The sequence below is a fragment of the Hemiscyllium ocellatum genome, chromosome 36 (assembly GCF_020745735.1).
Source record: "Hemiscyllium ocellatum isolate sHemOce1 chromosome 36, sHemOce1.pat.X.cur, whole genome shotgun sequence".
Classification (NCBI taxonomy): Eukaryota; Metazoa; Chordata; class Chondrichthyes; order Orectolobiformes; family Hemiscylliidae; genus Hemiscyllium; species Hemiscyllium ocellatum.
Window position 1 is genome coordinate 19,922,906 of NC_083436.1, and position 27,600 is coordinate 19,950,505.

Here is a 27,600-nt window from a genome sequence, read left to right on the forward strand (position 1 = left end):
ATCAGTCTCTCATGGGGAACCTTGTCGAGCGCCTTACTGAACTCCATATAGATCACATCCACTGCTCTGCCCTCAATCTTCTTTGTTACTTCTTCAAAAAAACTCATACAAGTTTGTGAGACATGATTTCCTATGCACAAAGCCATGTTGACTATCCCTAATCAGTGCTTGCCTTTCCAAATACATGTACATCCTGTGCCTCAGGATTCCCTCCAACAACGTGCCCACCACTGAGGTCAGGCTCACCTGTCTATAGTTCCCTGGCTTGTCTTTACAGTCCTTCTTAAACAGTGGCACCACGTTTGCCAACCTCCAGTCTTCCAGCACCTCACCTGTGACCATCGATGATACAAATATCTCAGCAAGGGGCCCAGCAATCACTTCTCTAGCTTCCCACAGAGTTCTCGGGTATGCCTGATCAGGTCCTGGGGATTTAACCACTTTTAACCATTTCAAGACATCCAGCACTTCCTCCTCTGTAGTCTGGACAATTTACAAGATATCACCATCTATTTCCCTACAGTCTATATCTTCCATATCCTTTTCCACAGTAAATACTGATGCAAAATATTCATTCAGTATTTCCCCCATTTTCTGTGGCTCCACACAAAGTCCGCCTTGCTGATCTTTGAGAGGCCCTATTCTCTCCCTAGTTAACCTTTAGTCCTTAATATATTTGTAAATACCCTTTGGATTCTCCTTAATTCTATTTGCCAAAGCTATCTCATGTTCCCTTTTTGTCCTCCTGATTTCCCTCTTAAGTATACTCCTACTTTCTTTATACTCTAAGGATTCACTCAATCTATCCTGTCTATACCTGACATAATTTTTTTTTAAACCAAACTCTCAATTTCTATAGTCATTCAGCATTCCCTATACCTACCAGCCTTTCCTTTCACCCTGACAGGAATATACTTTCTCTGGATTCTTGTTATCTCATTTCTGAAGGCTTCCCATTTTCCAGCCCTCCCTTTATCTGTGAACATCTGCCTCCAATCAGTTTTCGAAAGTTCTTGCCTAATACTGTCAAAATTGGCCTTTCTCCAATTTTTAATTTCAACGTTTAGATCTGGTCTATCCTTTTCCATCACTATTTTAAAACAAATAGAATTATGGTCGCTGGCCCCAAAGTGCTCCCCCACTGACACCTCACTCACCTGCCCTGCCTTATTTCCCAAGAGTAGGTCAAGTTTTCATCTTCTCTAGTTGGTACATCCACAGACTGAATCAGAAAATTGTCTTGTACACATTTAAGAAATTCCTCTCCATCTAAACCTTTAACACTATGGCAGTCCCAGTCGATGTTTGGAAAGTTAAAATCCCCTAACATAACTACCCTATTATTCTTAGAGATAATTCAGATCTCCTTACAAGTTTGTTTCTCAATTTCCCTCTGACTATTGGGGGGGGGGGTTCTATAATATAATCCCAATAAGGTGATCATCCCTTTCTTATTTCTCAGTTCCACCCAAATAACTTCCCTGAATGTATTTCCGGGAATATCCTCCCTCAGCACAGCTGTAATGCTATCCCTTATCAAAAAGGCCACTCCCCCTCCTCTTGCCTCCCTTTCTATCCTTCCTGTAGCATTTGTATCCTGGAACATTAAGCTGCCAGTCCTGCCCATCCCTGAGCCATGTTTCCGTAATTGCTATGATATCCTAGTCCCATGTTCCTAACCATGCCCTGAGTTCATCTGCCTTCCCTGTTAGGCCCTGTGCATTGAAATAAATGCAGTTTAATTTATTAATCCTACCTTGTCCCTGCCTGCCCTGACTGTTTGACTCACTTCTGTTCTCAGCTGTACCCGCCTCAGATCGATCTCTTTCCTCACCATCTCCCTGGGTCCCACCCCCCCACCTTACTAGGTTAAATTCTCCCAAGCAGTTCTAGCAAATTTCCCTGACAGTATATTAGTCCCCTTCCAATTTAGGTGCAATCCATCCTTCTTGTACAGGTCACTCCTATCCCAAAAGAGATTCCAATGATCCAAAAATGTGAATCCTTCTCCCATATACCAACTCCTCAGCCATGCATTCTTTCTGCTCCATCCTCCTATTCCTGCCCTCACTAGCTCGTAGCACTGGGAGTAATCCAAATATTACTACCCTTGAGGACCTCCTTTTTAAATTTCTGCTTAAGTCTCTGTAATCTCCCTTCAGAGTCTCAACCTGTTCTCTTCCTAAGTCATTGGTTCCAATGTGGACGATGACCTCTTGCTGGCCCCTCTCTCCCGTGAGAACATTCTGCACCCTCTCTGAGACATCCTTGATCCTGGCACCAGGGAAACAACACACTGTTCTGCTTTTTCTCTGCTGGTCACAGAAACAATCGTCTGTACCTCTGACTACAGAATCTCCTAACACAATTGATCCCTTGGAAGCCGACATACCCCTTGTTGCATTAGAGCCAGTCTCAATACCAGAAACTTGGCTGTTTATGCTACGTCCCCCTGAGAATCCATCACCCCCTACATTTTCCAAAACAGCATATCTGTCTGAAATGGGTATATCCACAAAAAACTCCTGCACTAGCTGCCTACCTCTGTCACCCTTCCTGGAGTTAACCCATCTATGTGAGTGTACCTCAGACTTTCCCCCCTTCCTATAACTGCCATCCATCACATACTGTTGCAAATTCCTCATCGCTTCTATCTGTCTCTCCAACCGATCCACTCGATCTGATAAGGTTGGCATCCAACAGCATTTATGGCAGATATAATCCGCAGTAACCCTTAAACTCTCTTCAAACTCCCACATCTGACAAGTAGTACATATCACTGCAAAGGCCATTTTTGCTCCTTCACAGTCTACAGACCCAGAAAATAACACCATCTTATTCCTCTACAAACACTGTCCTAGGTTAAATTAATAGTTATGGCTTATATTTTAAGTTTAATCAAGGGACTTATCTCCAAAAACATATAATCAAGAAAGAATCCACTATACTCACTACTGCAGCCTTTCTCTTGACAGACTTAAATCAACAAATTAACTTCTGATTTTGTGCTGTGAACTTTGCCCAACCGTTCCTCCAACGTTAGTTGTGAATTTCACTGTTTGTTAATTTTCCTAGACGCACTCCAATGTCCAGCGATACACAAATTCAAACAGCACTGGCAGTAACTGTGCAGGTTCTCGTTCTCGTTCTTGTTCTCTCTCTTTCTCTCTCTCCTGCACTGACCTCACTATGTGCTTCCTTTGTCTGTTCGTCTCCATTTTAAACTGCTGTTGTTTTGACATTTTTTTCTCAAAGTTCCAAAACAATGCAACAGCATATAAAACAGTAATTGCTGTTCTTAGAATTTGAGAAAATCACCTCCAACACCTAAAATACCTCAAAAAAAAAGGAGCAGCTCTTACAGCCAGAAATTTTTCCCGTCCTCCATCTTGGATAACCCAGAATCCTCTTGCTTACAATCTTGAAATTGTGACCCCGAGTTACTATTATACTAATTGAGGAAAACAGAATGTCCTTTACCCTGTCAAAATTGTTCATAATTTCGAACACCCCAATAAGGTCACCTCTAAATTTTCTCTGCTCCAAGGAGAATATGACCAATTTCCCTACCCTTTCCTTGTGTCTAAAATCCCTCACACCTACTATAATTCCAGAAAACTTCCTTTGCATTCTGTCCAGGGCTTTAACATTTTTCCTTAAATAAAGTGCCCACAGCTGAATACAATATTCCAAAAGTGGCTTGACTAATGATTTGTAGAGGTGTAGCATCACTACATTGCTTTTCTACTCTATGCCTCTATTTATAACCCCAAGAATCCTATAAGCTTCTTAACAATCATTTAAACTTGCCTGGCCACCTTCAGAGAATCATGTAAGTTAACCCTAAGATCCCTTTGCTCTTGTATTCCCCTCAAAGTTGTACCATTGAGTCTGTATTGTCTCTCTGTGTTTCTTCTACCAAAGTGCATTATCTCACATTTCTCTGCATTGAAATTCATCTGCCATATAATCGCCCAAATCAGCGTCTTATCACTGTTCATCTGAAGTTGCTCAGCATCATCCTCACAATTTACTGTTTCCCTAGCTTAGTATCATCTGCAAATTTAGAGATTTTGCCCTCAACACACATCTCCAAATCATTTATATACATCAGAAAAAGCAAGGGTCCTAACACTGATCCCTGAGCAATATCACTTTCAACTCATCTCCAATCTGAGAAATGCCCATCTTCTACCTACCCTTTGTTTTCTATCTTTTAGCCAATTTCTAATCCATGCTAGATTAGAGTGGTGCTGGAAAAGCATCCGAGGAGAAGTAAAATCGATGTTTCGGGCAAAAGTCCTTTATCAGGAATACAGGTAGAGAGCCTGAAGGGTGGAGAGATAAATGAGAGGAGCCACCCTCGAATGCTGCCTGAACTGCTGTGCTTTTCCAGCACCATTCTAATCTAAACTCTGGTTTTCCAGCACCTGTAGTCATTGTTTTTATCTTATTCATGCTGCCAAGGACCCATCAATCTTAAACATTTCTAACTTGCTACCCAACCTGCCTTGTGGCACTGTGTCAAATGCTTTCTGAAAGTCCAACTACTTCAGTGAGGAAGGTTACTTGCAGTAAGGTATGGCCAAAACTGGCTGATCTCAAAAGTTGCCATAGTCCCAGAGGCTACAAGGCTACTGTCTTATTACAGGCAGATGACACTTTAATCTGAGGGTCACCATGCCTCAAGTGAGGGGATAAGTTGAAAAGGAGAATCATTCATGGTAACCTAAGCTAGTGAATCCAAACTGACAGCACCACTCCACATCACAAAGCAGCCATCCAGCCAACATAGCTAACCCATCCCCTTCAAAGTCATTAGGGAGGTTATGACTCCTCTCCACTTATTATTGAAACCCCCATTGCTCGGGGGTTTACTTTCCCAGGTACAGACTAAATTCATATGTTCTGCAGCAATATATTGCGGGTTCTTTAGCAAAGGTTTTCCTCATCTCTCCCAACTATTTATTCTCATTTTGAATTAAGTACACTTTTCTTACTGACATATTATTCGACAATATTTGTCTGTGATTTGATGGGATGTTGTTGTTTGGCACATTTCTTCCCTCTTACAGTTTAACTTGACCAACCACTGTTCCAGGTTTTTCACCACTTAATTATATTTTGGCTGATTATTTTTTCACTTTTCAGTCACATGACCACAACTTGAATCTTGAAGTCACCACTGGAAATAATTTTAAATGGTAAAATTGACCAGCTAATAATTTTTGAATGGAACCGATATTTTTATATGTAGAGTTCATTTGGATCAAAAAGATATTTCTGTAATTCTAGTCATGTGGCTAAACCACCATGTTGAAGATTTAATTTGAACTCTGCTACTGTGGGATGTGTTCGTGGTTATTATTGGTGTCACAGTCACACCCCCATTTTGATTCAAAATGTATTTTATATCCAGTCAGAAAAAGACTGGCTCAGTAACTCTGTGAATGCTATTCTTTCATGTTTACTGCTGAGAGTCCACCAGTCTGTGAAATGTGTTACATTTTATACGTTGTCACCACATTGGTCAACATTCAACTAAAACATTATATATTAGTAATTCAGGAGAAAAGATCAACTATGTTTTGAACTATCGGTTTTCCATGCTATTCAATGACAAAAACTCATTTTAACATTGCTGATTTTTCTTTTGACCTCTTTTCAGCAACATCAAATTTTGACTGTTCTTATTTCAAAACTATAACAAACTCTATAGTTCTGACCATTATATTCATCTCAACTCTGAACTATTCATGTGCATGGTGTGGTGACGGCAAGGCTTTGAGCATGCTACTTGGCACCTTTTTGCCCCATTTTGCCTGTTTTCCTGCCTTCTGCCCTATCCTCAAAAAGTTGGTAAAGTTTATCCCATTGGATTGATTTTGGTCTCCCACTGGGAGTCAGTGCAATGGATAAATGGATTAGTGGTTTGGGATCTGTTCCAGTTTCCAGGCTATTCCTAATTTGCTTGAGTAAAAAGTGGGAGTGGGAGGCTGGGTGCTCTTGCAAGCTCTTCAGTACTTCAAAACAGCAAGAAATTTGTACAATGAAACTGCGGAAAGATGTCCATTGGAGTTCTAATAATGTCCTGAGCCTCTGAGGAGAGGTTGATGGAGGAAGCTCATGGGAGGAAGCTGGTACTGAGGCAGGCTGGTGAATAGACGTTGTGATGGAAGGCAGAATATGCCAGTATTAAAAGCATTGTTATAGAACACAGCTATAGTGCAGAAGAAATTTCATAAGTTCCAGGGTAAGATTCGCTTTCACATCTCTCATCCTTTTTGCATATTTCTGCAGGACCACACCATTACACAGGTACTACTCTTTAAAAAAATATATTTTTATTGGAAAATAGTTTTTAAAAAAATATTACAACAAGTACAAAACAATACAAAACAAATCACAAGTTAAAAAAACTCAACCCACCCTCATGTACAAAAGTATAAACATGTATAGAAAAGTATAGAATAAAAAAACCCAAACTAGCTATTTAACTAAATAAGCAAATAATAACCAACATCAAACTAATAAATGGTAATAATTCAGCCCAGCCAAACAAAACGTTGATACGTTCACAGTTCCTCGAGTCTGGATTTTGGACTCATAAAACACAATCATTACAGCTATATAAAAGTCCTTGTTAGTGTGGCAGATAAATCAGTGTCCTTGTATTCCAAAAAGGGCTGCCATGTCTTTTTAAAAATTCTCAGTTTTGTGGTGTATCATAATTGTGAGAAAATCCAAAGGAATATGCTCCATAACAATCTTCCGCCAACCCGACAGGCCTGGGGACACAGACATTATTAAGCTTTGCTGCTTTGCATAGGTTAGAGACAAAAAAAACTACAGATGCTGGAATCCAAAGTAGACAGGCAGGAGACTGGAAGAACACAGCAAGGCAGGCAGCTTCAGGAGGTGGAGAAGTTATGTTTCAGGTGCAATTCTTCTTCAGGAATCAAGAAGGGTTACATCTGAAACTTCGACTTCTCCGCCTCCTGATGCTGCCTGGCTTGCTGTGTTCTTCCAGTCTCCTGGCTGTCTACTCTGCATAAGGTAGCAGGGAAGAATTCAATCCACCTCCTTTCTGTATGCATTAATGCCCTCAGACAACTGCTGCTTTTCTCAGAGAAAATCTCTCTTGAGCACATTCTGCTTCTTCTTATCTTTGCGCACCATGGTAAGCTGACTTATCACCGGTGAGCATTGAAAGCTTCTTGCCCAAACAAATAATTCGTTTCCAACCTACTTGCAAGAGAAACTGGATGGAAAATATTCAGCAAAGGACATGCTGGCACTCTGCAAATATTCCGTCTACTCAAAAGTCACTAATGACATTGTAGGAAGGCATGGCTCCAATTGGAGATGGTAAACCTAGAGTCCTGTCTTTTCCAGTTAACTCTTTCAATCATGCACCCACTAACAAACTATACAAGGCACTCTGCTGCAGCACAAACTTGTCACCACTCTCACTCTTCCTGTTTCACAACTACATGTACACCCTTATGCTAATGTCCCTCTCTCTCTTTGCTTGAGCTCAGTTAGAAGACTTGGTTTTTATTATGAGACAGTGCATCATCTTCATTGTCAGACTATCTCTTGCTCATATCTTAGCAACATAGAAATGAGCCTGTCCTGTGACTTTGATCATGAGTTTGATGGAAATGCACTGGGAAATGCACTGAAGACAAGTTAAGTGCTGAGGATTAGGGGTTGCAGGAGACTGAAGGATGAGCTAACTGAAATGATAGCTCAGGTCTGCCTTCTGCTAAGGAGGGCAGAAATGCAGACCACCAACTCCAACATAGTCAGAAAATTAAATTCAGTGCAGCAGTAAATATATTGGGCTGTCTCTGGTAAACTCCAAGTAGTGTCCCTCCTGAAAGGATACTGTATTGCTCACTTATATGGTGTTTCGTACTTGACATAAACACTGTTAATCATGGAGTGTTTGGTTATTACAATGACAGCGTAAACCACACCTCTCACCAACCCCACCTCACTCACCATACAGGAGTGTATGACATCAATAATAGATAATTAAAGTGCAGCATTGTAGACACTATGTAAGTATCACCATTGCCTTGTTTGGCTGTGAAATTGATTGATATGGGGTTTACTCGGGTCACCAATTTCCTAGAATCTATTTTGAAAATGGAGAACTGGGATTATGGATCTGTAGCCCATGCAGGAATGGTCATACAATAGGAACAGAAGATCATTCATATAGGCAAATATTTTGAATCCCTGTGGCCTCCAGAATCAAATTCCACTCTAGTCCAACAGAGTAAGCTGGCTAGCCAGCCTTGGTGGACACTGAGCTGTAGCAGTCTACCGCTGGGCCTTTTTAGGCTCCCTTAGGCCCGAGCTTCATATGGTCATGAAGCATGAGCAACTCATAAGCCATGGCAGCTTCCTGTGTTGCAACCGCTGGGATTGTAGAAGCACTTGAGTAGGTAAGAGAGCATTTCCAACAATTGGAAAGCACAGTGCCAAGAAAAATAATTTATTGGCCTTTCTGTATACATTTAAATCTATAATACAATTTTGAGATTATGTATATTGAGGACTCTTGTAGTAGCCATTGGCTTTGTAATGTTAGGTGACTTGAATATCAATTTGGGATTTTGGCAGATACTGTTGATTGTAGGGTAGAATGGCTGGAATACAATAAGGTAGGGATGGACATGTTGTTTAATGAAATAATTCCACAGAGACCAGTATCCTGTCACCAAGCTACCCTTTATTTACACGTGGAGAACCCTTGACAGTGATCCACCTCCCTCAGAATGAACATAACCTCTGACACTCCTATTTATATCTGTCTGTCAGCCAGGGCTCCCTGATGGGACTAGATTAACAGCCCCATTCAGGGAACTCACATTCAATGTGGTCCACCTGTTTGACATCATTACAATCACTACCTTGGGCTGAAATTCTCTTCTCTTCTCTTCAATGAGAATCAATTGAACAATTTTGGTTTCAAGCAGCATCTATACCAGGCTGCTTCCTCATCATTCTCAATACCATCATTGTCGTTTACTGAGATCATTGTCCAATAGTGAATTCACTTTTTCTTCCAAGAGCAGAGCAAAATTAAGCAATGTAAAGAAGATCACAGTCATATTGAAAACTCTTTCTACGTTGTGTTAAAGAAAATGAACAAATGGGGTCAATTGTAAGATCCTGGCTGGTGTGTTTGAAGAGGGAGGTACATAAAACAAAGCAGGAAGCAGCCAATTACTTTGCCTGACACCCCCTGATGTTCTGGGAGGTGGACAAGGCATCAGGTAGCTGGCCTGCCCTTAGACCTAATGTGGAAAATTAGTGGCTACTTCAGGAACTCATCCCATCTCTGCCATAATAATGTCTCACTTGGCAAGAGGCAGCAAAGGTGGTCAGCCTGGCAAGTTTCGAAGCATGGCTAAATGTGGGATGGCAATGTGAGGGTGAGGATGCCTTTGGGTGGTCTCCTGTTCCCACTGAGTTAACCTCCAAACAGTTACTCTCTACTTAGTGTCTTCCCTCCTGGCCTCTAAATGCACCCATCTCGCTAAGGTCCCCAATCTCTACCTGACCAAAATACAGAGACTTAATTTTAAGTTTGTGAGACTTTGTCCTTCTTCTCCCGGACTAATACTCGGAGCAGTTGGCATGACGTGTTCCTGGTGCTGCTGGGAGTGCAGAGCTGCTTACCAATTTGATTAGTCAGGAGTGATCAAGAGCAGGACTTCCTGTCTCTGCTGCTGGGCAGAGGTCCCACTGCCATGTCATGAAGGACGCACAGTATTAATTATTGCTGAAGGAGAGGTTTTAAAATCAGTGAGTTGCTGACTTTTTTCATTGGAGAGAGTGTGATGAGAAGAATATGCCGCCCATAAACCTCCTCACGTTATCTCACAACTCAGGTGGACCTGCTTTCCACTGTTATTAATCTTGTTTGCCTTTGTAAATGGGAAAGTAATTGTTCAGGTTTCTCCTAAATTGGTCTTAGACTTTTTATCTTTTCACTCAACTTATCCAGCAGATTTCATATGGGTTGACTTAAATTAATCTGTGGATCAAACTGCAGTGGAGTTCAGCTAAGCATGAATTATACAGTCATAGAGATGTACAGCACAAAAACAGACCCTTCGGTACAACCCTTCCACGCTGACCAGATGTCCCAACCCAATCTAGTCGCACCTGTCAGTACCCGACCCATATCCCTCCAAACCCTTCCTATTCATATACCCATCCAGGTGCCTTTTAAATGTTGCAAATGTACCAGCCTCCACCACTTCCTCTGGCAGCCCATTCTCCAAACGCACCACCTTCTACGTGAAAAAGTTGCCCCTTAGGTCTCTTTTATATCTTTCCCCTCTCACCCTAAACCTATGCCCTCTAGTTCTGGACTCCCCCATCCCAGGGAAAAGACCTTGTCTATTTACCCTGTCCATGCCCCTGATTCTATAAGGTCACCCCTCAGCCTCCGACACTCCAGGGAAAACAGCCCCAGCCTATTCAACCTCTCCCTATAACTCAAAACCTCCATACCTGGCAACATCCTTGTAAATCTTTTCTGAACCCTTTCAATTTTCACAACGTCTTTCCAATAGGAAGGAGACCAGAATTGCACGCAATATTCCAACAGTGGCCTAACCAATGTCCTATACAGCCGCAACATGACCTCCCAACTCATGTACTCAATACTCTGACCAATAAAGGAAAGCATACCAAATGCCTTCTTCACTACCCTATCTACCTGTGACTCCACTTTCAAGGAGCTATGAACCTGCACTCCAAGGTCTCTTTGTTCAGCAACATTCCCTACCATTATGTGTATAAGTCCTGCTAAGATTTGCTTTCTCAAAATGCAGCACCTCGTATTTATCTGAATTAAGCTCCAACTGCCACTCCTCAGCCATTGGCTCATCTGATTAAGGTCCTGTTGTAATCTGAGGAAACCTCCTTTGCTGTCCGCTACACCTCCAATTTTGGTCTCATCTGCAAACTTACTAACTATACCTCTTATGCTCACATCCAAATCATTTATATAAATTTCAAAAAGTAGTGGACCTAGCACCGATCCTTGTGGCACTCCACTGGTCACAGGCCTCCAGTCTGAAAAACAACCCTCCACCACCACCCTCTGTCTTCTACCTTTGAGCCAGTTCTGTATCCAAATGGCTAGTCTCCCTGTATTCCATGAGATCTAACCTTGCTAACCAGTTTCCCATGGGGAACCTTGTCGAACGGCTTACTGAAGTCCATATAAATTACGTCTACTGCTCTGTCCTCATCAATCCTCTTTGTTACTTCTTCAAAAAACTCAATCAAGTTTTTGAGACATGATTTCCCACGCATAAAGCCATGTTGACTATCCCTAATCAGTCCTTGCCTTTCCAAACACATGTACATCCTGTCCCTTAGGATTTCCTCCAACAACTTACCCACCACTGACATCAGGCTCACTGATTTATAGTTCCCTGGCTTGTACTTACCACCTTTCTTAAGTAGTGGTACCACGTTTACCAACCTCCAGCCTTGCGACACCTCACCTGTGACTATTGACGATACAAATGTCTCAGCAAGAGGCCCAGCAATTACTTCCCTAGGTTCCCACAGAGTTCTAGGTTACACTGATCAGGTCCTGGGGATTTAGCCACTTTTATGCATTTGAAGACATCCAGCACTTCCTCCTCTGGAACACGGTAATTTTTCAAAACGTCACCATCTATTTCCTTACATTCGATATCTTCCATGTCCTTTTCCACAGTTAAAAACTGTTTCTAAAAGAAATCATCCATTTACAGAAGATAGCCCTTGTCTCCAAAAAGACAGTCTTTAACTTTCTGCGTAAAGTGAATCTGTTGTGAATGACTGACAATATTAATACATCAAGGAGTCTCAAGAAAATGGCAACAGATATGTTTGACAGACGTATGATACACTGCCATCAACACAACTGTGAGAGGATTGACATGAGACCAGTTGTAAGATTGGAGGAGTTACAGATACAGGAAGGAGACCAGGACACACATTTTAAAAACCTGCATGAGAGTTTTAAAATAGAAATATTTGAGATCCAGGAGCCAATATAGATCAGCATAGAATGGGAGGAGAACAAGACTTAATGTGTGTTTGGAGATGGACAGCATTGGGTCGGCGGAATGTAAGAGTAGAAGATAGAAATCTAGCCAACAAGCCATTGGAATAGTGGAGCTTGGAGGTGACTGAAGCATGAATGAGGGTTTCAGCAGTGATTAAACTGCGGCAGGGGAAAACAAATAATGGAATTGGGCTGGGTGTAGGCAGAGTTTGTGATATGGTTTTGGGGTAGAAAGTTCAGCTCATTCTGAAATAGAAAATGGGTTTGCAAATACAATGCTTTGGAATGTGATGTAATTGATGACTGGAGACTAGAATATATGGTGGAGGTTTCGATCTTCCCAATGTTTTATTTTGGCTCTTCCAGGCTGGATATTGGATAAAGAATTGAACAGACCAATGCAGTGTTTTTATCAAGTAAAGCAGCAATGATGTAATCTGCACTATGTGTAGAACTTGCTTTCAGAAAATCAGAATCTCTAATTGAGGTTAAAATCACTTTCAAACCCATTAACATCTCTTAACCTCTACACTAATGGGTCTACACTATAGAGCTGTCTATAGTCTTGCCTGAGAGCAAATTGAGAATTCCTTTATTGTTGGTGGACAGGAGTAGGAAATAGCATTAATCAGGCTGGCTGTCAGGTCAGAAAATGGCTTCAGTACTTGTCATGACCTGACCTGACCCTGACCTGATAAAGCTCCTGCCCTTTTCAGACAGAAGCTCCGGCTACAAGAAATTATACGCTCTGACAACTCAGGTTAGTTACAAAATCCTTGATAACTGTGTGGGAGGAATTTACAGTTTATCACCGCCAGTGACCCTCTTCTCAGCACAATGAGAGTTGTATGGTGTTTAAAATCACCAACTCATTGTATTTTAAAGAATATAGTAAATTAGTGCTGTGCTAACCAATTACTGTCAAACTTAGTCATAACACACTCTGCTATTGTCTAAACCTTCTGTTAGAAGTAGGTTTGATTGAAGCCCTTGGGCATGCAATGAATAGAGTTAACTAGCCAATAAGATGACCATCTCTCATCAGAGCTTTCTTGTTTGCTCTCAATCACTCCATATTAGGATTAATTGTATTTGTTTAATTAAAAATCCAAATTATTTAAATCTGTATGCTCTATGTCATTTCACAAAATATAAATATCATTTCCAGGATAGTTTGACATCCTTGCATCTGGTTGGATGATGAACTGCGATCCCGTCACCCTGATCATCCGTGTCTTTTGTTTACTATCGATCAATGACTCATTGGCAAAGATGTGAAATCTAAAGCCTGTTTTTTATTTCTGTTTGGTTCGTTATGAATTTAGTGACACAACAAGCTTTGTTATCAGAAAAAAAAAGGGAAGAAAATATTTCTTCCACTTTCGGGAGATTTTAAATGGTTGTGTCCCAGCAGTCAGATTTTACAATACTTGATAATGGTGAAGCATATCCAGAAGCTATGAAGTAAACAGAGTGAGGCTTTCTGGTTGAATTTTCCTTACATAGGCCAAAGAACGAAGCTGCAGTTAAAATAGTTGCATGGAATACCAGGGCTGGAATTTACTGGGTCTAACTTGAAGCTTTTGGAAGGACAGGCAGGGAAACTTAAATGGGTTGGAGGCAAAAAGTTCAGTTCCCTGATAGTACATGAAGGTTTTCTAAGTTTTTATCTGGATCACTTTTCCTGATCTTTATCATTGGGAATCTCTTTTACATTCATTAGTAAGTCACAAGTATTCAATAATACCCCAACCTACTGGAATTACATTTATGGACACAATCTCATGAGGCAACATGTTCACAAAACCTGAATGAAGCATACACCTGGTGGAGTAGGCTTCTTCCTCAAAACTCCATTGAGTACAAACCTTTTCAGTTACTTACTCCTTTAAAGCCAAAAGTCAAAAGGTGTGCTGGAAAAGCACAGCAGGGCAGGTAGCTTCCGAGGAGCAGGAGAATTGACGTTTCGGGCATTGGTCCTTCATCAGGAAGGGCTTATGCCTGAAATATAGATTCTCCTGCTCCTTGGATGCTTCCTGACCTACTGTACTTTTCCAGCACCACATTCTTGACTCTGATCTCCAGCACCTGCAGTCCTCACTTTCTCCTAGTTGACTTCAGGCATATGCCTTTCATCAGGAATGTGGAGGAGGAAGGGGGCTGAGAGGTACAAAGGGGGGGTGGGGGTACAGCATTAGGGAAAGGTAGCTGGGCTGGCGATAGGTCAGTGGGGAGGGTAGAGCAGATAGATGGGAAGGGAGATGGACAGGTAAAGAGGGCAGTCTCATGTTGGAAGGTTTGATCTTCTTGTTGCTCCAACATTTAGTGTGGTGTGGGAAGCCTGTCCATATCAATCAACTCATGACAAATTTCAGTCATATTTGGTATTGCATGTTGCCATTAAACCATTACAGTGTAAGAGATGAAGCCTCACTGAACCAACAAGCCTACACACATGAGGCAGCTGCACTGGTTTAAACCAGCTAACCTGAATGGAACAGGCAAGTAGGGCTGACCTCAAAAGGGAGCTAAACTCAAAAGGGTATCTTGTGGGGTTGTGTAGATGTTGTATGCCTGTATTTTGTGGAAAAACTATCAGATGTGTATGTCTCCTAGTTGTGATGAAAGGCTAGTGCGCCGATGGTGTGTGAGCTGTTGAGTGTCGGAGCTTTTGTTATGTTTTAATTTTCAGCCTTGGTAGATATGTGACAGGAATAATTTCTATGGAGGCTTCACTGAGTCACGGTGTCACTTCATGCCTGAGATCTCCAAGATTGGTTGGGGCTGATGAATGGAGATTGAGAGGTGCACCTGCATTGAGGGAGTGATGTCTGGGTGCCTTTTAGATATGGGGCCTGCATTTTGGAGCCTGGATGGTGCCGATGGGTTTCGGAATTCCCTGCCCATAAAATGTGGAGTTCTACCCATGCGTACAAATGTAGTGAGCTGAAAAAAATATATAATTGCACAAGATAACGTGACCTGTCCTCCCCACCCAAGCTGAAAACCCTTTCATTGTTAGGACCATCCTCCTGCCCCAGGTATCTGAAGTCAGAGAAGGTCTTTGTTAGAAATATTTCCAAAGACTAACATTGTACATGCAACTGAGAATAAAAAATTAAAAAGTACATTTAATCTGAATTGTTAATTTACCTTTACAATTTTTATTATGCTATGAATGTTACTGTGATGTTAACTGTGGGAGTTATATTACATGTAATTTTTAAATATTATTTGCGTTTCTGATTTTTGAGTTTATAAGGAGTTGATTTTCTTTTGTCTCTGAAGTTAATAAAATAACTTTAAAGCATTTTTGTAACCCTTGCAATTTCTTTTAAAATCAAGTTTTGAAGTCTGGCTGTGAAGTTAATGAATGTGCAGTTTGACTGGACTTTTGTTTATTTGCATTGCTTTGCGACCCAGCATAGTAAATACTGGAGCCTCAAAGATTTCTTTAAGTGTTCAGAAATTTGTTTTTATTAAGTTTAAGGGAAACACTGATCTGAGAAAGGCTTTTTGTTTCACTTTTACTTTGAATGGGGCAGTCCTGTGAAGTCCTTGGAATAGGATGGTTGTAGGGAGCAGTGTTTAATACATATACCCAAGAGCTGAAGTATTTGGATATAAAACATAAAATTGAGTACAGTGAAGGTTAGCTATGTTGTGGCTCCAGGAAGAAGCTATCACAATTCTAATCTAAAAGCTTAAGTTGAAGGTGATTTAAACTGAGGTGTTACATACAAGATCTCTGGAATGAAAATTGTATGAACCGTGTTTTTGGAACTATTCCCATGGTCCATTTTTGGTATGATACAAAGACTGTTTTTTTTTCCAAATATGTGTTTTAGAATCATAGAATCCCTACAGTGTGGAAACAGGTCATTTGGCCCAACAAGTCCACACCAACCCTCTGAAGAGTAAACCACCCAGACTCAATCCCCTACTCTACATTTACCCCGGACGAATGCACCTAACCTACGCATCCCTGAATGCTATGGGCAATTTAGCACGGCCAATTCACCCGACCTGCACATCTTTGGACTGTGGGAGGAAACCAGAGCATCCAGAAGAAATCCACACAGACACGGGGAGAACGTGCAAACTCCACAGACTGTTGCCCGAGGCTGGAATCAAACACAGGCCCCTGGCACTATAAGGCAGCAGTACTAACCACTGAACCACCATACCCATGTTTTGGGATTAATGAGATTATGCTTTTGTTTAAAATATTTGAAGTTCTGTTATAAGAAGGTAGTTTAGATTATTGTATTTTTATCTTTGTTCCTTTTGTAATGAACTTCCATTTCATTGGTAAAGCAAAACCTGCAGCATTGCGAGTTCATGTTTTAGCGAGAGACAATTACATTAAAATGAAAACAAATAAAATTTGACCCATCAAGCCAGGTTCCTGACTGGGATCGGACTTGATTGGTAATGACATCAGTGACGTTCAAAACAGTTACAGAGATTTATTTTCTGGTAGTTGAAAAATCAAATTTGTCCGATTGGTTTCTGCTACATAGCTATTTCTGTTTGGGGTTTCTGAAAAGAAAAGAATGAATGATTAGTCAGTTTCTGCTGTTAATGCTTCCTCATTCATAACTACAAATAAATTTAGCCACCCCTGTAAACCCAGGACTTGAGGTGCTTTTCTTTGTTCAAAATACCAAGGGTGAAATTCCATCGCATATTCACCACAACTTCAGTGAACGCACCACAAAATCTCTGGAAAAGTTAACTGCAGTTTGCGATACATTTCCATAAGGAAAACCTTAACAGAAATTTACCCGCACTTCTGAGTGCTATGTTACCAATCATTGTCAGCTTGGGTTTGGGTACAGTCCTCCCTTCGTTGCCGAGAATACTGTCCTTTCTAATTATCAGTAGTGGAGGATAAGCAATGAGTGAGTCTTTAGCAAGAAGAGGCACTTGTAGAGTTTCCCTGATGGTTATAGATAATGCAAATATTTCTGCTGGGGGACCTGCAATTTCCTCCCTAACTTCCCACAATGTCCTGGGATATTCTTGTTCAGGTGCCAGAAATTTATCCAACTTTGTGTTTCTTAAGACTTTCGGCACTTCCCCTTCTGTAATGTGAACTGTTTACAAAACATCAATATTTGTTTTCCAGCATTCTCTCGCCTCCATTTCTTTCCTAACAGTAAAACCAGACATGAAATATTCATTTAATATCTCTCCCATTTCCTGAGGTTCAATACAAAGATGATCTTGTTGATCTTTAAGGGTTCCTACTTCTCTCTAGTTGCTCTTTTGCCTTTAATGTTGTCATAGAAATTAAATTGACTCGACTCAAATGCCAGCAAGAGCAAAGAAAAAGCTTCACTACAACCTCTGCAGGGGCGTAATACACTTGGCAAGGTGCTGCATGTAAGGGGCTGTACAACTTCCACATATTGTCTTTATACTACATTTCACTTATCCTTATTACACACTCAAGGACAAGAACTGGGAACATTCTAGCATCTTTCCACATATGGAGTTGTTTTTCTCATTCCTTTGCTGTTGATATAATTGAAGCTTTATGTTTTCCCTGACTCTTGCTGAATCTGACTGTTTGCAAGACTTGCAAGGCCAAGCTGTCTGCTTGCAAAATCCAGCAAGTCAAGCTGCGTACTTAAAATTTTAGCAAAGTATTCTCTTTCAGATTTCACAGTAAATGTTAATTTTCCATTACAATGTACTTGTACAATCACTTTGGATTATCCTTAATTTTATCTGCCAAGGCTATCTCTCTTGCTTTCCTGATTTTCCTCTTCAAGAGATTCATTTGATCCCAGTTGTCTAAATCTATTATATAATTCCTTTTTTATTCTTGACTAGAACCTCAATATCTTGATTCACCAATTGCTCCCTAATCTTACCAGCCTTATCTTTCACTCTAACAGGAACATAATACCTCTAAACTCCTGTTATCACATTTTTAAAAGCCTCTCACTAGTCAATCATCACTTTACCCATGAATAGTCGGTTCCAATCAACTTTGTAAAGTTCTTGTCTCATATCATTAAAATTTAAAAAGAGGCAATTGATTGCATGTTAGCAATAGGAGGCATTGAATGTCATCTGCCATTCAGTGAGATCATGGTGGATCTGATGATCCTCAACTCCAATTTCCTGCTTTTTCCTGTAACCCTTGTTTCCCTTACTGGTTAAAAATCTGTCTATCTTGGCCTTGAATTTACTTAATGACTCACCCTCAATAATCCTCAGTTGTAAAGAATTCTGCATTCAGTACAGTCTGATTGAAGATATTCCTCCTCATCTCTGTCCTAATTGGAAAAACCTTCAATCTGAAATTGTGCACTCTGCTTCCAGACTCTCTCATAAGGGGAAATAACATCTCCACATCTACCCTGTCAAGTCCCTTAAGAATCTTCTATGTTTCAATAAGGTCACATCTAATTCTTCTAAATTCCAATGAGTACAGGCCCACCACTCAATCTCCCCTCATAAAATAGTCCATTTATACCAAGTGAACATTCTCTGGATCCTGATGAAGGGCTTTTACCCGAAACATCGATTCTCCTGCTCCTCGGATGTTGCGTGATCTGCTGTACTTTTCTAGCACCACACTCTCAACTCCGATTTCCAGCATCTGCAGTCCTCACTTTCGCCTATTCTCTGGATTGCTGCCAATGCCAGTATATCTTTCCTTCGATAAGGCACATAAAACTGTTCAAAGTATATCAGCTGACGACCAACTAGTGCCCTGTGTATTACTGACTAAACCTCCCTACTTCTATGTTCAATAAAGACCAACATTTCATTTGCCTTAAACTAAAGACCTGAAAAAAATGTCAATGCTGGAAATCAGAAACAGAAGCAGAAATTGCTGTAAAAGCTCAGCAGGACTGGCAGCATCTGTGGAAGAAAACAGACTTAATGTTTTGCGTCCAGTGAGCCTTCTCAGACCTGCTGAGTTTTTCCAGCAATTTCTGTTTATATTTAATTTGCCTTCCCTCCTCAATATGGATGCCACTTTTATGTTACTTTATCCTGATTTCTCAAAGCAATTGGAAGGCAAAAAGACATTTCACCTCAACTGGATGATGCTTGAATTTCAAACAGCCTCCTCCCTACATATCTCGAATGAGGCCTTAAACTCAGAGTTGAGGGCTCACTCTTTTAAGATAGAAATAAGGAGGCATTTTTCTCTCAGAGAATAGTTAGAGTGTAGAATTCTCTACCACAGAGGTTAAAAATTACACAACACCAGGTTATAGTCCCAACAGGTTAATTTGGAAGCACTAGCTTTTGGAGCACTAGCTTCCGAAAGCTAGTGCCTCCAAATAATCCTGTTGGACTATAAACTGGTGTTCTGTCATTTTTAATTTTGTATACCACAGTCCAACACTGGCACCTCCAAATCATGAATACTATAGAGGGCTATCAAGACTGGATAGTTACATATATTCAAAGCGGAAATGGTCAGATTTGTAACCAGTGAGGGAGATGAGATTCGTAGAGAAAAGGCAGGAAAATGGAGTAGAGGATTATCAGATTAGCCATGATCTAATTAAATGGAATGAGCTACCAGAGGAAGTGGTGGAGGCTGGTACAATTATAACAGTTAAAAGGCATTTGGATGGGTATATGAATAGGAGGGGTTTTGACGGATTTGGACCAAATGCTGGCAAATGGGACTAGGCTAATTTGGAATATCTGGTCAGCATGGACGAGTTGGACTGAAGGGTCTGTTACCATGTTGTACAACTCTACAATTGTATGGCAGAGCAAACGCTATGGGCTGAATGGCCTACTTCTTTCTGCTTCTACATTTTATGGGCTTACTTTTATAGAATAAATAGAAGTGCTCACAAGAAATGAGGAAAAAACAAACATGCTTCAGAGTTCCCAGATCTTGGAAACTGTCGGCCAATCTTGAATGATTCTGGATCAGTGGTGCTGGAAGAGCACAGCAGTTCAGGCAGCATCCGAGGAGCAGTAAAATCGGCGTTTCGGGCAAAAGCAATCTAACTTGGATGCATTGCTTTTTTTATTTCAAAAATATATATAATTCATTAAAATACCTTAAAATACATACTTGAGCAGTTTGGGTTTGTAGCGTATGAAGAAACAAACAAATATTGGAGTTTGACTCTCCAGCAAACAAACCAAGGTATCTCTTACTGAAAACAAAAAATGTTGGAAATCAAAGTGGGGTCAGGCAGCATCTGTAGAGAGACAACAAGCTAACAGTTCAAGTCCAGATGATGCCTCATCAGAGCTAACATTTTTTACTTGTACAAGACTATATTTACATGCATTTGAGTCACAGGGTGGGGGGTTGGGGCATCCAATAAATGAATGAACCCCCATTTAGCTTCGGAAGAAAAACTTGCGACAGTCTTCCCTCAATGTGCCTTGGTGGCAGCTGCCCCAAGCTTTCGTGCGTCCCTCCGCATATAGTCCGAGAGCTTGGGATGCGCCAGTCTGCAACTCCTTGCTCTGGAAGTTGAAGACATTTTGGACAGATCAAAGAATGTCTTTCACAGAGTGATGGTCTTTCAGGTGCAGAGCAGCTTGATGTCTGGTATGGAGGTGTTGGACTGGGGTGGACAAAGTCAGAAGTAACATGACACCAGGTTATAGGCCAGCAAGTTTATTTGAAATCACAAGCTTTCAGAAATCAAAAAAGTAAAGCAACGAATGAACAGCGCTGGGAAAGTTTGTAATTTCAAATAAACCCAATGGACCAAACTCTGATCTCCAAATCTCTCCAAGCCTAAGGCTCCCAGCCTAATTCCTGATGAAGGGCTTTTGCCCAAAACGTCAATTTTCCTGCTCCTCGGATGCTGCCTGACCTGCTGTGCTTTTCCAGCAACACTCTAATCTTGATTCTAATCTTCAGCATCTGCAGTACTCACTTCAGACCAAATCCTGATGTTGTGTAATTTCTGACGATGTTTATTTCGGTTTTTTAGACAATAGGACAGTAGGTGCAGGAGTAGGCCATCTGTCCTTCGAGCCTGCACCACCATTCGATATGATCATGGCTGATCATCCTTAATCAGTATCCTGTTCCTGCTGTATCTCCATAACCCTTGATTCCACTATCCTTGAGAGCTCTATCCAACTCTTTCTTAAGTGAATCCAGAGACTGGGCCTCCACTGCCCTCTAGGGCAGAGCATTCCACACAGCCACCACTCTCTGGGTGAAGAAGTTTCTCCTCATCTCTGTCCTAAATGGTCTACCCCGTATTTTTAAACTGTGTCCTCTGGTTCGGCACTCACCCATCAGCGGAAACACGTTTCCTGCCTCCAGAGTGTCCAATCCTTTAATAATCTTAGATGTCTCAATCAAATCCCCTCTCAGTCTTCTAAACTCAAGGGCATACAAGCCCAGTCGCTCCAGTCTTTCAGCGTAAGGTAGTCCCACCATTCCAGGAATTGACCTTGTGAACCTACGCTGCACTCCCTCAATAGCCAGAATGTCTTTCCTCAAATTTGGAGACCAGAACTGCACACAATACTCCAGATGTGGTCTCACCAGGGCCCTGTACAGCTGCAGAAGAACCTCTTTGCTTCTATACTCAATCCCTCTTGTTATGAAGGCCAGCATGCTATTGCCTTCTTCACTACCTGCTGTACCTGCATGCTTACCTTCATTGACTGGTGTACAAGAACACCTAGATCTCTTTGTACTGCCCCTTTATCTAAATTGATTCCATTTAGGTAGTAATCTGCCTTCCTGTTCATGCCACCAAAGTGAAGAATCATACATTTATCCACATTAAACTGCATCTGCCATGCATCTGACCACTCACCTAACCTGTCCAGGTCACCCTGTAATCTCTGAACATCCTCCCCACATCCTGCCACCCAGCTTAGTATCATCAGCAAATTTGCTAATGTTATTACTAATACCATCTTCTATATCATTAATATATATTGTAAAAAGCTGCGGTCCCAACACTGATCCTTGCGGTACCCCACTGGTCACTGCCTGCCATTCCGAAATGGAGGCGTTCATCACTACTCTTTGTTTCCTGGCTGCCAACCAACTTTCAATCCAAGTCAGTACTTTGCCACCAATACCATGCGCCCTAATTTTGCTCACTAACCTCCTATGTGGGACTTTAACAAAAGCTTTCTGAAAGTCCAGGTACACTACAACTATTGGATCTTCCTCGTCCATCTTCAGAGTTACATCCTCAAAAAATTCCAGAAAATTAGTCAAGCATGATTTCCCCTTCATAAATCTATGCTGACTCTGATCTATCCTGTTACTGCTATCCAGATGTGTCGTAATTTCATCATTTATAATATACTCCAGCATCTTTCCCACCACTGAAGTCAGACTAGCAGGTCTATAATTTCCTGCTTTCTCTCTCCCACCTTTCTTAAAAAGTGATACAACATTAGCCACCCTCCAATCTGAAGGAACTGATCCCAAATCTATCGAACTCTGGAAAATAATCATCAACGCATCCACGATTTCTCGAGCCACCTCCTTCAGTATCCTGGGATGTTGACTATCAGGCCCCGGGAACGTATCAACCTTCAGACCTAACAGTCTCTCCGAAACCAATTCCTGACAAATATAAATTCCCTTAAGTTCAGGTCCTTCAGCCACTGTTACCTCAGGGAGATTGCTTGTGTCTTCCCCAGTGAACACAGATCTGAAGTACCAATTCAATTCTTCTGCCATTTCTTTATTCCCCATAATATATTCCCCTGTTTCTGTCTTCAAGGGTCCAATTTTAGTCTTAACCATTTTTTTGCCTTTCACATACCTAAAAAAGCTTTTACTATCCTCCTTTATATTTTTGGCCAGTTTACCTATGTACCTCATCTTTTCTCTGTGTATTTCCTTCTTAGTAATCCTCTGTTGTTCTTTAAAAGCTTCCCAGTCCTCCATTTTCCCACTTATCTTTGCTATGTTATACTTTTTCTCTTCTAACTTTATATGTTTCTTAACTTCACTCGTCAGCCACAGCCACTCATGCCTCCTCCTAGGATCTTTCTTCCTTTTTGGAATTAACTGATCCTGCATCTTCTGCATTATACACAGAAATATCTGCCATTGTTCCTCCACTGTCATCCCTGCTAAGTTATTGCACCATTGAACTTTGGCCAGCTCCTCCCTCATAGCTCCATAGTTCCCTTTATTCAAGAGAAATATTGTCACTTCCAATTGTACCCTCTCCCTTTCAAATTGCAGATTGAAGCTTATTGTATTATGGTCACTATTTCCCAATGGCTCCTTCACTTCGAGGTCCCTGATCAATTCTGGTTCGTTGCACAACACCAGATCCAGAAATGCCTTCTCTCTGGTAGGCTCCAGCACCAGCTGTTCTAAGAATCCATCTCGGAGGCACTCCACAAAGTCTCTTTCTTGAGGTCCAAGACCATCCTGATTCTCCCAGTCTACCTGCATGTTGAAATCCCCCATCTTTGCGACAGGCCAATTTCAGCTCCTGATTCAACTTACATCTAACATCCAGACTACTGTTTGGGGGCCTGTAGATAACTCCCAAGAGGGTCTTTTTACCCTTAGAATTTCTCAGTTCTGTCCACATTGACTCTAAATCCCCTGATTCTAGGTTCCCCAGCGCAAGGGACTGAATATCATCCCTTACCAACATGGCCACCCCACTCCCAGTATGTCCTTACGATAACACGTGTAGCTTTGAATATTCATTTCCCAGACCCCGTCCACTTGAAACCATGTCTCAGTTATCATAAAAAAATCTTAAGTATAATCACAAACACAGTTCGGTTCTGTACAGTTGCATAGCAATGCTTGGCGGACGTCCCATTTGGAGCCATTGACCTCATAGCAATCTGATTTACTCCAGTCTTGCATGGAGGATAGAATGAATCACACATTTAATAAAGCGGTATCATAACTGACCACTGCACGCTCTGCAAATCATACGGACGAAGGGGTAGAGTCTGCACAAGCGGGAACGCGTTTTATTGTCCACACAGTGAACGGCACCACATTGATATTACTTCCACCTCTTTACAACCTAATAAAAGCAGTCCAAGCACCAATAGTGGATCGGTGGAAGGCGGGATTTCCTGCTGTCGGATTACAAACAAACCCAGTCCCAGCAGCGCTACATACTGTACCAACACCAGCTCGGTACGAGTGTCTGAGCTGCGGGGTTCACGGACAGACATTGGCGGAGAGTGTGTGGGGCGGAAGGTTTTTGGTTTGCTCTGAGAGGCAGATCCTAAGTTTTCATTTCCCGATTTTAATCAAACAATTAAGGGGGGGATAAAAGTGTTAAAACTCCAGAATTTAACTCGGGAAGCGCAAAAGATCTCATTTGGAACGCGGCACCGGCGGGCGATCCGTTCTATTTTCGAACGTTGGGCGCCGAGGGTTCTAATTTGGAACGTGACGCTGGGCGTGCGCGTTCTATTTTCGAATGCTGGGTCGTCAAAGGTCTTTCAGGAGCAACATGAAGGACGGGGTTCCTCCTAAGGGTTTTGTTAAGTTGCCGCCTGCTCTCGATTTTACTTTCACATTGCAGGCAGCAACCACCCTGGCCTATGTTCCAATAACCAAAAAATAAATCCTTCTCCTCGCTCCACGACACTTTCCCCTTTAATCTGAGTGTTTTTTATGGAGGGAAGGAACTCACAAAATAACTCCAAAGGCGCTCTCTCTCTCTCTCTCGTGACAAGCCCCCGCCGTATTTCTTTCCCTGCCTTGTCGACGTAAAAATAACTACGAAAGGAAATAAAAGGATGTAAACAAACTGGTATAGAAGAGATAATTGCACTGTACTAGTAACCCAGGACAGTGAAAAAAAAATGCAGGATTATAACTAGCTAAACTGTTCAATTGGAATGGTGTTTAAAAAAAGGTTGCGACCCTGTCCAAAATATGAAAAAAAATTGCAAAACTCAGCCCCTTTTCGAATTTATGCTGGACCCGCGAGAAAAACATAGATGACGTTCATTGCAACTTGAAACTATGGTTGGTGGGTGATGTAAACCAGCTGATTTTTTTTCCCTCCTTCTTTTTCACCGTCTCGCAGCCAGTGGGATAATTTCTGGGAAAGGCGTTGTTTTTTGGTTGGCTTGACGTGTTGCTGTGTAAGTATTTGGGAGGCTGGGAGATGTGACCTGGATTTAGCCTATCACGCTCTTGGAATAGAGTGAGGGGAAAAAAAAGATAGAGGGAGGTCAGGCAGTGTGGATAGTGTGCTTCATTTCTGTGTAAACTGAAACCTCAGGCTTGACTGGGGAACTGGAGGAGGACGGTAACCACCGGGGGCTGTTCACAGTCAAACGTTCACACGGCATATACTGTACAGCCTGATATCCTGGAGATACTGCAAAACAACACAACAACACAGACCTTCACTCCGCACCCAGTTGGTTTTGGATGAGATTTGCAAGCCCCGGAGAGAGGTAAGAAAGCAGCTTTTTAGCTCGTTCCACTTGTACACCCCGCACAGCTTTGAGGAATTGGCTGGACATGATCAGCCGCTCTGTAACTTGTTTCGCCTCTGAAGTTAAGTCCATATTTCAGGGTACATTATGGATAATTTTGAGTATTGTTGTCTCCGTGCTTGACAAATGCACCGCGCTTGCTTTCGGTTGAGTTCGATCTTAGTTATTTGTTGAGTTTTGTTTTCTGCATTGGGTTCTTGAATTTCGGTTTTATTTATGACTCAGGCCTAGGGGGAACCATGTTCTCTCCTCCCCTCACCCGGCGCACAACGTGGTGAAAAATGAAAGTTGCCTTTCCTCCCTCTCTCTTTTTTTAAAACTATATTTTAAATGTGTGTGATTTTTAGAACGTCATGTTGTTTAACGCGCAACAACGATTTTAAAAAAGGGAAATAAAAGTCTTTTTGAAACTTGTAGTTTGATCTGAGGTGAGAGACTTCTGGATCTCTACGTTTGACCTGGGACATTTCTAGGGGGAATCGAATTATTTAATTTACGGTAGTGTTTTTATTGCTAAGACTCGGTTTGTTCACGTTATAATGTGGTTTTTAATTTGAAGTTGCATTTTTCTTTTAGGCTCCAATAACATTTGTGCAACTGTATACTGTTGCATACCAGAGTTAGATTGAGCAACTGATTGTAGCAATACTTTCTACTGTAAGTGGCTGAATAGCCCAAAAAGAATGTGTTATCTTTACCAGTTGTCTTCTGAAATATGTTCATCATATATTTTAATATAGACCATCTAAATTTAATTGAAGAGTTAAAGTTAAGTATGGGAACTTTATTGCTTTTGTGTTTATTTCAATGAATATATTTTTTTCTTTTTGAGAGTGACTGCTCAGTTCTAATTCACTGGGGATGCACTTTACCCATTGTGGGATAATGTTAGGAAATGTTCATTTCTGAATGCTTTCCTTACTGAATACTGAAGAGAGGTTGTGCTGTATCACTGAGCTGCTACGATTGAAAAATTGTACATGTCTATAATACGTTTGTTTTCCACTGTCCAGATTGTCACATGATCAATAGATAATCTGAAGCTCTTTCAGAAAATATTTGGTGACAAGCTTTTACAAATGAATAAATAAGTGTCTTTAAAGTACTTGAATGGGCATGTAGTTATTACGTACACTTGTTTTTAAATTCCTGTTACTGTAAAAGGTCAGTTGCAGTTCGTCTGAAAATACCTTGTCAAATGTATAAAAATCAGGCTGAACTTTCTTTCATCCTCTCATCCCTTGCTCGCTGCTGTTTGGCCCTCAGCTAAAATGTTTGTTGTGTAACAAGTGTTTCTGTTAATGAACTACAGCACAATATTTAACCTTCAGAGCAAACTTTAAATTCTAATATTCTTGATGGGTCGCTTCTTAATCTATGCAGTGGTATTGAAAGAAAAAAGAGAGTTGCATTTACACTGCACTTGATTGCATTTCTCTATGGCCTCAGAGTGCATCATATGCCATTAATGACTTTTGGAGTGCAGCAGCCATTAAATTGAAGACACAGCATCAATGCTGTATAATGTAAAATTGCACAAATGGTACCAAGAAGAATGACTGGCTGATCTGTTATTGCTGGTTGAGGATGGAGTTTTAGGAGAACACCAGGAATATCCCCTGCTCTTTGAGTATGACCTTTTTAATGCATTTTTAATGCAGACTTGAACCGCCTGATTACCTGGACTAGGTCTTTATTTGATCCATTGTGTAGTGTTGATAGTCGGTCTATTTTATGTCCTTTTTAATTCTAAAATGTGGCTTGATCTGACTAGACATCAGAGGTCAGTGTGCTACCAATTCAACCAAACTATTATTGAGGCTGTTAAAGGTATTTAAAGTGTTTAGGACCAAATTCTTTTGATTTTTAAAATTTTATTTTTGCCAATGTTTCTGCTTGTTACTTCAGCTCATTCCTAATCCATTGATTTAAAATAAATTATTGGTGGTTTGGAAATGGGGATTGTAAATCTGGTCATTTTTAAAAAAAAAGTACATCTATGTACTGTTAGGTTCGCACCTCTGATGCGTTGAACTGAATTTGGAATGGACAGTAGAATTAAAAGAGAAATCCAC

At 41.1% G+C, this 27,600-nt stretch overlaps 1 protein-coding gene across 4 annotated transcripts in view; it reads left to right on the plus strand.

Annotated features, from left to right (window-relative positions):
* The first annotated feature begins 24,241 nt into the window (after window positions 1-24,241).
* LOC132833264 (ETS-related transcription factor Elf-2-like) overlaps window positions 24,242-27,600 on the plus strand; it is a 145,920-nt gene continuing 142,561 nt past the window's right edge. For 2 of the 4 annotated variants that reach the window (XM_060851409.1, XM_060851414.1), the window contains exon 1: window positions 24,243-25,483. The gene's annotated coding sequence lies outside the window, so the exon portion shown is untranslated. Of the gene's footprint in view, window positions 25,484-27,600 lie in introns of all 4 variants that reach the window. The other 2 variants (XM_060851412.1, XM_060851411.1) reach the window with 2 other exon arrangements.